Below are 10,336 nucleotides of genomic sequence, written 5' to 3' on the forward strand. Positions count from 1 at the left end.
CGCGCGAGTCGCGCCGGGCTTCTCTTTTATATACCGACGATTTCGATGCCACGCGCTCTTGATTCCGCAGCTTTCACAAGAGCGAGTGCGCGCCGCGCGGCAATTGAATTTTTTACGAGACCAGGCCTCTGCTGCCGAGCGTTAAACAGCGCAAAAGTATACATATGACGAAGAGATCGTATAACTGCTCTTGGCAATTGTTCCTGATTTGATTTTATCTTTTTTTCTTTTCTTCTAATTGATTCTATCTTTTCCTGCTAATTGATTCTTTCCTGTATTTAGAAATCTTTCAATTTGTTCCGCGGTGTTGATGATGCCTCGCAGTAATTGAAATTTTGCTCATCCTGAAAATTGAGTGTCCATTTTCAAAATGGTCGGCGGACCCACAGGTGCAGAGAGGTGCTCTGAAGAGACGAGAAGGATAATAATAGGCGTTGTCGTGAACAATTACTGTAGAGAGTGAAAAATCACTCGAATTAAAGGCAAAATTGAGTCTAGAGGAGTCATTTTTCACTCTTTCAGATTTAGAGATGAGTGAAATACATGCAAGCATCAAATGTTTGTCATTTTTTCGATGGCAAAAATCACTATAATGTCATCAAATACTCGTGATCATAATGAGTTACTGAACGGTCTACGTCGATGTTGATCAAATATGGCAGAAGATGGCAGATTCATGTCGATTGTCGTCTCCTTTGAAGTAATCGTACTCACTGTCGGTCGTTGATGAAGAAGTTCGAACTTACTGCAAAACGTATTGATACACCGAGAGAAGTATTTCTTCTATAAGTAAACTCGCGCATCTTTATACCTTTAGTGCGTAGGGCTTAACATTTTGGAAATTGCAAGATTATAAAAAAATTTAAGGAAACAGAGTTAGGTGAGGTATCATGTGACGGTCCAAGCATACCTTTAACATAATGTCATGGGTATGCATTCTAATATTGCCGCTTTTCGTTTTAAAAATTAGCATTTCCTCGTTGGTGCTTGGTGGTGAGATTTTCTTCCTCTATCTTCCGTATGTTCTTCTAAATGCTTTCATATGTGGTAACTTCTTTGACAAGAATGTTCTGGTGGGTTGCCAGAATCTGCAACAGAATCTTACCAGAAATCTTCGGAGTGGCGCGACGGTTAGAGGGCAGAATTCTGGAAAAAATTCTGGCGGAGGTAAAGAAAGGCAATTTGAGGTTAAAATGAGTATTGAGTACACATATATTGATTTGCTTACAACTTGATGACTACATTTATTCATAATTTCTGCTAATAAATCAGTTCTATTTCTTTAGTATACTAATTAGCTTCATCCATTCATTAGGTCATGCTATCTGAGTATACAAATTAAGAGATATTGCGATTATGATTATATTAGCATGACAGTAGTGCAAAATGTTATGTCTAACAAAACCAAACTCAAATATATCCATTGAAACATTCATTGTGGCTTGTCGAGTACATTAGAATATACAAATTTCAATGAAATCATTCAATTACAGTGATAACATAATAAAGGTTATTTAAACTTATTTATCAGCTTTTGGCATTTCCAAAAATAGTACATATTAATAACTTTTGATTCGCAGTTTAAAAGTTAATCACAAAATTCAAAAAATATTTTAATCAGTTTGTCGTGGTTTTCAATTTTCGAAGATAAAAATTTTCTAATAGCTTCTGAACAATAAATCAAAAACTATAGATGTGTATTTTTGTTGGAAATGCCAAGAGCTGATGAATAAGTTTAAACAATATTTATTGTGTTATCACTTTATTTGACTGATTTGAGATTTTGTCCGTAATCACCGATGCCAAGCAAACGTGAAATTTTTCTCTCATCTACTCGACAAGCCACAATGAATGCTTCAATGAGTACATTTTGAGTTTAGTTTTGTTAGATAAGACATTTCACACTATTGTCATGCTAATATAAACAATATCTATTAATTTGTCGACTCAGATAGCATGTCTTAATGAAATAAAAGTCAATGAATAAAGTGTAGTGTACGCGTATTATATAATCTTTGCAGAGATTATATCGTCGCCTCCTACGAAGACTAGCACAACTCAGATCTGTTGTCAAGACTAGCATAACTCAGAACGTGCAGCCTAGACTAGAACAACTCAAAATTTTCCGCGAAAACTAGCACAACCAATTTCTATAAAAATTTCCAATTTTTGCGAAACTATCCCTAATGAACATTTTTAAATATTTACAATTTACAACTTTTTGTATCTCATAAATGAACGACGAACGATAATATGAATTCTCCGCGGAAAATGGAATTATTTTATTCTCTTTCATGTGCATATTAAGCAATTTACTTTTATAAACTTTTTCAATAACTTTATTGGAAAAAACTGGATTCTCAAAACTAAAAAATCGCTATAAAAAAACGCGCCTATAAAATGTAAAACGGACTATTTTCCCATCATGTTATAGTAAAAACAAAGAAAATGAGAGTTAGTGGATTAAAATCCACTGAGTAGAAGCTGAGATACAGATGTCTACGAACGAACACACACATGCATCCGTACGGACATTTTCTAAAAACACTGTTTTTCGACTAAAAATGCATCAAAACACACTTCCTACATATTTTTACACAAACTCAAAAATTTACTATTACAAGGCTTCCTTAGGAAGAAAGCAATAAATTTAAATTTGCAACTATATATATATACATATATCTTACTTTTACTTTTGAATTAGAGATTCTTGCAAAAATTATTTGACGTCACGTGATCTGACTGGAATTATGAAAGTTTCTTTTTATGAAATATTTTCATCAGCATACATGTATTGTATAATGTATTTATGCTTGATGGCTGAAATCTTAGGGAGAAAAAGACCGCTACCCTAGTGGCGTGCAAGCATGCGCTAAAATTCGAAGCGGCTCAGAAAAAATGAATTTTACTGTGAAAATATACCTTTAGCAAAATTTGCAAGAGTATAATAAGAATCTTGAAGCTCTCGAAACTTTATTTATAACCTTTACAGATCATATGATGCGATGTTGGGAATGAATATATACTAAAGAGTATTTCAACTATTGATCGTAGAATCGCACACGCAGCAAGGATGGATAATTGACAATTTGCATCATCATGTGTATCAGAACTTCATCTCCTTCTAAAAGACCACTACTTATTTCAATTAATCTTTTCACAGTTTCAGAGTCATTTTATCTTGACATATTTGGCGAAATGATTACATCATCTTCTTTCTCTTAAACACTTTTGCTCTCTTGAAATACTTCATCCCCCCCCCCCCACGCAAAATAAAATTAATAGCTTAAATACTTTAAATTTATTTATTTCGCTATCGAGTATCGGTTCTCAGAAATTGTACCTTTCTTTACCATCCCGTTTACCACCCACCAGTCCAGTTTAATTTATAAATTGTCGTGCGGATGCCGATATCACATTTTGATTATTAAAAAAAAATTTATCGCGAATATCTCCCCGAAGATTCGCAATAAATAAAGAAATATGATAATGAGACGGCTAACGACTCCGAGACGAGTGTGTCCGCGTCTGTCAGACGAAGTCGGCATTGACACGCCCCCGTCCTGTAATTCGGACTCATTTGCTCGTTGAGTATAGGAGCGTCGAGCGAGTCTCCTCGCGCGTCAGTTGCTCGTTACGCGACGCGCCTCGCCCGCACGAAGAAGCAGCGGCAGCAGCAGCTATACGCCAGCGGAGAGATCGGTAATTTTGATGCGGACTGCACGCGAGAAACGTGTTTCTGCCGCATAGACAATTAGACGCGCGAGGTTCGAGGCGCGCCTCGCCTCATCAATGGGCCCTCGTTAATAAGCCTTTGATGCCGGCAGCGCCGCCGTTCTTTTTCCATCATTCTTTTCCTCACCTTTTCCCCGCCGTGAAATTCCAGAGCTGCACGAACTTGTACGCACTGCTCCCTATACCCACGCCACTAAATCTCTTCGATTTTAACAATAAATACTCAATTAGCCGACTAATACGTCATGCTAATTGGCTGCGTAGCCCAAAACATTTTTCTTCCCGTTCAGAGTTTTATTATATATGTATCATCATCGTGTGCCGCGCGGCTTGGCCTTTGGCTCGCTTTGGACCGCCGGCCTCAATCGTACGGCTCGCAAGCAGTCGATGACTTATTCGCTGCCTTTTTGTTTACCATTGTCGTCGATAACTCGACGGCGTTTCTCACCACCGAGCGCGTGAACTAACGGCATCATAATGGGGGAAAATTTAATGGGGTTGTTGTGCGCTTGATGGATCGATCGAATCAATCGATGGAAGTTGTTAGAAGAACAATGATCACCCAAGATGAAACTCACGACTTCAATGAATGTTCGAAAGGAATTAGACGCGCGCAAAAAAAATCACCTGATTCGGCGTGTCTCGTCCGCGTCAGTCAGAAAAACGGTGAGGATAATCAGCGATTTTCCGCAAAATCCTAGACGACACGATCGTTAGCGGAGCGAAAATTGGCCAAAGCCCGTAAAGCGGGCAAGAGACGTTGCCGAGCTGTCGCCTTCGGCGCTCGCTACTCGCCGGTTTGTCCATTTAACTCTTTCCCCTCGTACTCTCCCCTCCCGAGTCTCTGAAGCTAATGACAGCCGCAGGCATGGTGAGTGCGGTATCCGTGATACCCGGCGAGGATGCGAGCGAGAGGCGCTAACGAAGCTCGGAATTTCCCGCAATCGGACTTGCGCGCTCGTATAGGTACATCGATGCGCTCCTGCATCATCGCCCCGACGCACACGAGGTCTCCTTGCCTCGTGCGCTCGTGCGAGAGGATAGCAGCGGCTCTTTGGGATAGGTTAATAGCTGTTAGCGAGGCGAAGAGAGCGATAAAGAACGAGGGGGAGAGAGTGGGGGGGAGGGGGGACGCGGCGCGGTCCCTTGATTACAGAGCTCGGGATCCCTCTACACTCTTGCTCTCACCTCTCTGCTCGAAGCCGCCGGAGAGTGCAGCAACGCCGGCCGCTTCACCTCGGAATCGCGCGCGGCTCTTGACGCCGACGCTCTCTCGCTCTTGATGCCACTTTGTCCGAGCGCGAGAAAGGTGTCGTAAGACGCCACTCAGCGCTAAAGGTGGGTCTCTCTCGTTCGCTCTGTCTACGGAGGCTGCGGTTTTCCACCATGCGGATTTTCCAGCTTTTCGGTGACGGCTCTTTGACCTGCCAGAGGCTGATTTTGTGGCTAGATAGGCTCGATCGGCTAAGGATGCGTGAAACTGGAGACAATGAGCGATGACTTGTCGTCTCCGCTGTCTCTTGGCTTGACGAGGATAATGACTCTCGGATTGATTAAGTTTATCTTCCGACCAATCATCCTGAATTGAATCTTTGGAAGTCTGCGTAATTTTTATTTATTTTTTTTTTTCATTGTGTGCATCGAGATAAAATTTCATTAATGTAGTCATAGTTAGAACCACAGTATCCCCGCAAAAAATTTGACACTTCAAATATCTATTCAACCTAACTTGATAATTAATTACAAAAATCGGTCGATCAAAGACCATAAAAAGGGAAAGAAAAATCCGGAAAATTTCGCTCTTACACGCGGAGAGGTATTTTAACGACATCCTAATTCGCCTCATTCACATCAGCAAAGTTCCTCGAGCGCAATCACTCACGTGGATCCCCGACTGCCACGTACACATTAATCAGAATCTCAGAATCGCGAAGAATCCGACTCGCGACTCGGAGAAATTCGGAAAGCCTCCCGCGCGCGCGCCCGCTCTCGTCTAACACAGTCGAGCTCATCAGATGCTTGCTCGCTCGCTCGCGTGTGTGCGTCAGGGCGGCTCAAGCACAGATTAGAGGCTTCAAGATAATTAAGTAGCCTCTTGAAAATACGCCCAGCTTCGCGGTTCTAGACACGCAGCTATGCTGCCGTGTGGCTGCTGCTGCTGCTCCTGCTGCTCCTGCTATGGACAACCTGTCGAAATAAACTCTTTTTTTCCACACACACGCGCGCACAGACACTCGCGCGACGGAGCTGCTCCCTCGGAATTCCAAATTTATGGATTAGCCGCGAGATTGAATAGGCTTCGGGATCCGGATCGTTAGGCTCAGCGGACTTTGAATCGATAAATCAGGGTATCGTCAGGTATACAGGGAGCAAGCAGCGTGAGACTTGCTGGCGCGAGCAGGAGAGAGCGTGCTCGTAATTTCTCCCTTTCGGTCGCGCCTCGAGGATTTCTTCCTTCGGTCGTACCGAGAAAAGGAGCTCTCTCGCGCGAACGCTCATTGCACGGGGGTCGGCGTTATTAGTGAGCGGGTAATCGTAGAAGGTGTGATTCTGACGCGTCCGGCCGAGCTCTCTCTCTCTCTCTCTCTCTCTCTCTCTCCCTCTCTCTCGCACTTATACGGCGCGAGAGTAAGAGAGATGCTGTTACCGCCGCGCCGCGGCTGCCGCTGGTGCAACTCCGGCACCGCAAGTGAGACAGAGACCGGCGAAAAAAAAGCCAGGCCGAAAGGGGTGGGAGAAGATCAAACGAGCCGACGAGCCACGGGGTGGTCTCTCCTCCCTCTTCCACCTCCTCCTCCTCTTCCTCCTTCTCTTTATCCTGCTCTCCTTCGTCTTCCTCCACTTCTTCATCGTCGTCGTCGTCGTCGTCCTCCTCCTACCCCTTCTCCTCCTCATCCTCCGACTCGTCTGCGTTCATGCTTCTATACACCAGTTCGCGCGAGAGAGGGCAACGGACCACTCACAACTGTGTATTATATTATTCAAATTTCTGCGCTTCCCCTCTCTTCCTCCGAGTGTCACTTTGTGTCTCGAAGGCCGACGACTATATCTGATGATGATGCGAGATGTTACACTTTCGTACACACAGCTACAACGCTCTCGCGGCTCGATTCCATTTCGTCGATCCCGGACCCTCTCATTCGACACTATCGTTGCCTGGAAATCTAAACCGTCGGAACGTTCTTTAGTCAGACTCGACCTGCAGAAGGTGTCGATCAGTTAACTTATCGCTTCTACACGGTCGCTCGCGCTGCAGATTTTACCGAGTACGAAATTAAGTGTACACGTGTAATTTTCTACAAATACTCCAAAAGTATCCGTCCGAATTCGAGAAATGCAACATTTCTCAGAACCTCGCAGGTCTTTGTATTCTAGAGCCGACTAATTTCGGAGCAATCATCCAGTACATTAGGCCCGCTGTGGATCTTATCTGATGTAGATCTCAGCGAGATAGAGCAAATTCGTGGGTCGGAAGTCGAGATACACGCGTTAGATGGCGAGTCAAAGTGAAAGAAACAAAGTCTTTACACAATGACTCCCGCCTCGTATTTATTACGGCGGGATAATGCCAAAGAATTAGGCTGCGGGTCACGCTGCACACCCATCGGCTGAAGAAGCGAGATATGCGCCGTGTTCCTATCAAACGGCAACTTTGGTGGCCAGATCGAAACGAGGTTAAAGGCAAATAAGTTATGGTCACACATACGCACGAGCGCGACTCATAATTCTCGGTGAAATTGGCAGCGGCAGGCGCGGAAGAGCAGGAAGTGGGGATGAGAGGCAGTCGATTAATGGAGAAGAATGGAGAGCGTCTGTGTACGCGATAGGTGTCGATGTGAGCGCGCGCGTCATTTTAATAAATTCGCAGCAAATCACGGGGAAAGGCGATTTTAGTTGCAAATCGCGCGCGGCGCCGCGAGAACCGACAAAGGGACCGCGCGCTGTTCAAAAGGACCGCGGTCTCTCTCTCTCTCTCTCTTTCTCCTAATGCCCCGCGCGTATACGAGGCTCTGGGGCTCTCAGGGCGGTGTCTCTCTTTCTCTCTCTCCCTTCTTCTACTGCATTCGAGATGTCTTTTATTTCTCTCTCTCTCTCTCTCTCTCTCTCTCTCTCTCTCTTTCTCTCTTCTCTCTCTATCCTCGTGAGCAGAGAGCAATGCGCAGTGCGTTGCTGCACCTCCGCGATTATCATACAAACATTGATGACTAGACCACGGCGATGCCGGAAAAAGAGACAGAGGAGCAGCCAGCCGAGTCTCTTTCCCTATGAGCGCGCGAGAGTCTGCGGTCGCGGTACCGCAGAGCGCTATCTTGGCTAATCGCTCATCGTGAGTTGTTGCTGCCGCTGCTGTACGGCTCACCTCACCATCAGAGACCTACCCCGCCAGAGTCTCAGCTTTTTTTTATATCTTCTGCTGTCTGCTAGGTTCATTAGAGTCAAGTATTGTTGTTCTCATTGGCTCACTCTCAGTGCGATCGCGGAGTGATGAGTATTGCGCGATTTGATGTATGGTGTAAAAAAATTATTTTTGTATAATTGATTGGTAAAAGAATTCTCGCCCGTCTTTTTTCGAGCGATGCGAATCAAGTGGCATTCTTAACAATCTAGCGCTTGCGCATCGTAACGAGAACCGTATGAAAGCTTGATCCAGATGACACGAATAGTTGTGTCGTGGTGCCACGTACAACATCACAGAGCTGAATTATAGCTGTGCTAGTCTGTCGGAAAATTCATGTGCCCATAGTTTAGAGAGTGTGGAGGGAGGTGGTCACTTCAACCAACCTTATGTACCAAGAGTTACTGCGAATATAAATACTGTATATTTGCAATTTAATTGCGGACTTTGAAATTGCCTTATGTTATAATCAATTTGCAGTAATTATGAAAAAAAAACTCTGGAGTATAAAGATGCTCTCTTTAGGTACATAAGCTCAAGGACAGACATATACATATAGCTCACCTATATTTCGGTCATGTTATCTGAATCGAGCTTGCAGGGCAAAAATCCTCGATTCCTCATAGCGTTTAAGGTAGTTCACCGTAATATTTATTTTCTTAGGATATCGATAAAACTTTGTTTACATGTTCAATTAAGTGTCCTCTACAACGTGGTATTTTTGTTTACCCCTCAAGCGATATTATTTTTAGAGATATTGAACCTTGAAATTTTGTATTTTAACATGGGAAGCCTATACTGAGTCCGAATTTTGAGGACATTCAGTTGAATTGCGAAGCGAGTTTTCTTAGAATATTTTTAAAAATAGCTTATGGTGTAAAATAGCAATACAAATCATGGAGAAAAAGTTGGATAGGGCAAACGAGACTGTTTTTTAAGATACAACAATTCGAAGATGAAATGGCTCTTATATCAGTGTTGTCGCGCATGCTTGGGTCACATTATTTCATTTTTTTAAGTACAAACTGGGCAATTCATTGAAGATTTGCACTCGTAACTCTGTGTTCTGTGTAATTTAGAATATAATATATTTTGGTGTTGTTTGTGTCACGTAAGTACACTAGCGTGCATACGTGTAGCGCAGCATGGTAACAGGTAAAATGCATCGCGAGCTCGGACGAGCTGAGCGGATGACACCTTACGCCCGCCTTATCACTGCATACCGATGTGCAGTCGCAAGGCTTATTGTCCGATCGCGGGCAGTTCGCGTCAGTCGGCGAGAAGCGCTCCTCCTGAGCGCTTTCTGGCACACGAGTTCTGCGAGACCCACTAAGGTAGACACACACCTCACTCTTACTAAGAGGAATAAAGCCAGACTTAACCGCCCATTGTCTCTTAGACCCTTGGACGCTACGACCACCCTATCACCCAACAATCCTACTTAACATTTGTTAATATTCTACCTTGCAATTTTAATTTAACAAATTCTAGATGTATCCTTTTTGTATAAATTTTATATGACAAAATTGTGGTGATAAAGTTCTTCTCGATAGCTGCATTTTTGTCATTTATAATTCTACTAGCACAGTCCAGCGCGCTACGCGCGCTCAGTTTTTTATTGCCCATCTCGTTACATGACCTCTAAAATTTTACTTAAAATTTTACAATCCTTTCTTTAAAAAGTGACACGGGAAAAGTAAAGCCGCTGAAAATGCTAAATTCAAATTTCTGATTCAGAATGATTTGAAAATAATGATTTTATTGTTATAATTGAAATTACATTTTAAATTTTGGCGCCATTTAACACAGATGTCGCTTCATAACCAATAAACCATGGCAACCAATCAGAATCACGTATTAAATGCTTCACAACAAATGCTTCAAAACATAGGCCATCACTTTTTTTAGAGGGGATAATGTCTTGCAGAGCTCAATGTGTGTTAATTTGCAGTGGTTCTGCGATTGTTATGCTGCGCAACGCCGTGATTCCAAAAATGTGCGATATATACTAATCCGAAGTTGTTATGCTTGTACCCATAAGGCATTGTACGACAGCTCTCAATATCAGAATTCATCGAGCGCCTAAATAAAGGATGCCCTTGCAATATCTTCTCTTAAAAAAGAGATGAGCGGATGTCGTGAAGCCGTTAATAAAGCAATTTGATTGGTTCAAAAACGAATATCCGGCTGAATGTAGTTGCGATT

The sequence above is a fragment of the Nasonia vitripennis genome, chromosome 4 (genome assembly GCF_009193385.2).
Source record: "Nasonia vitripennis strain AsymCx chromosome 4, Nvit_psr_1.1, whole genome shotgun sequence".
Taxonomy (NCBI): Eukaryota; Metazoa; Arthropoda; class Insecta; order Hymenoptera; family Pteromalidae; genus Nasonia; species Nasonia vitripennis.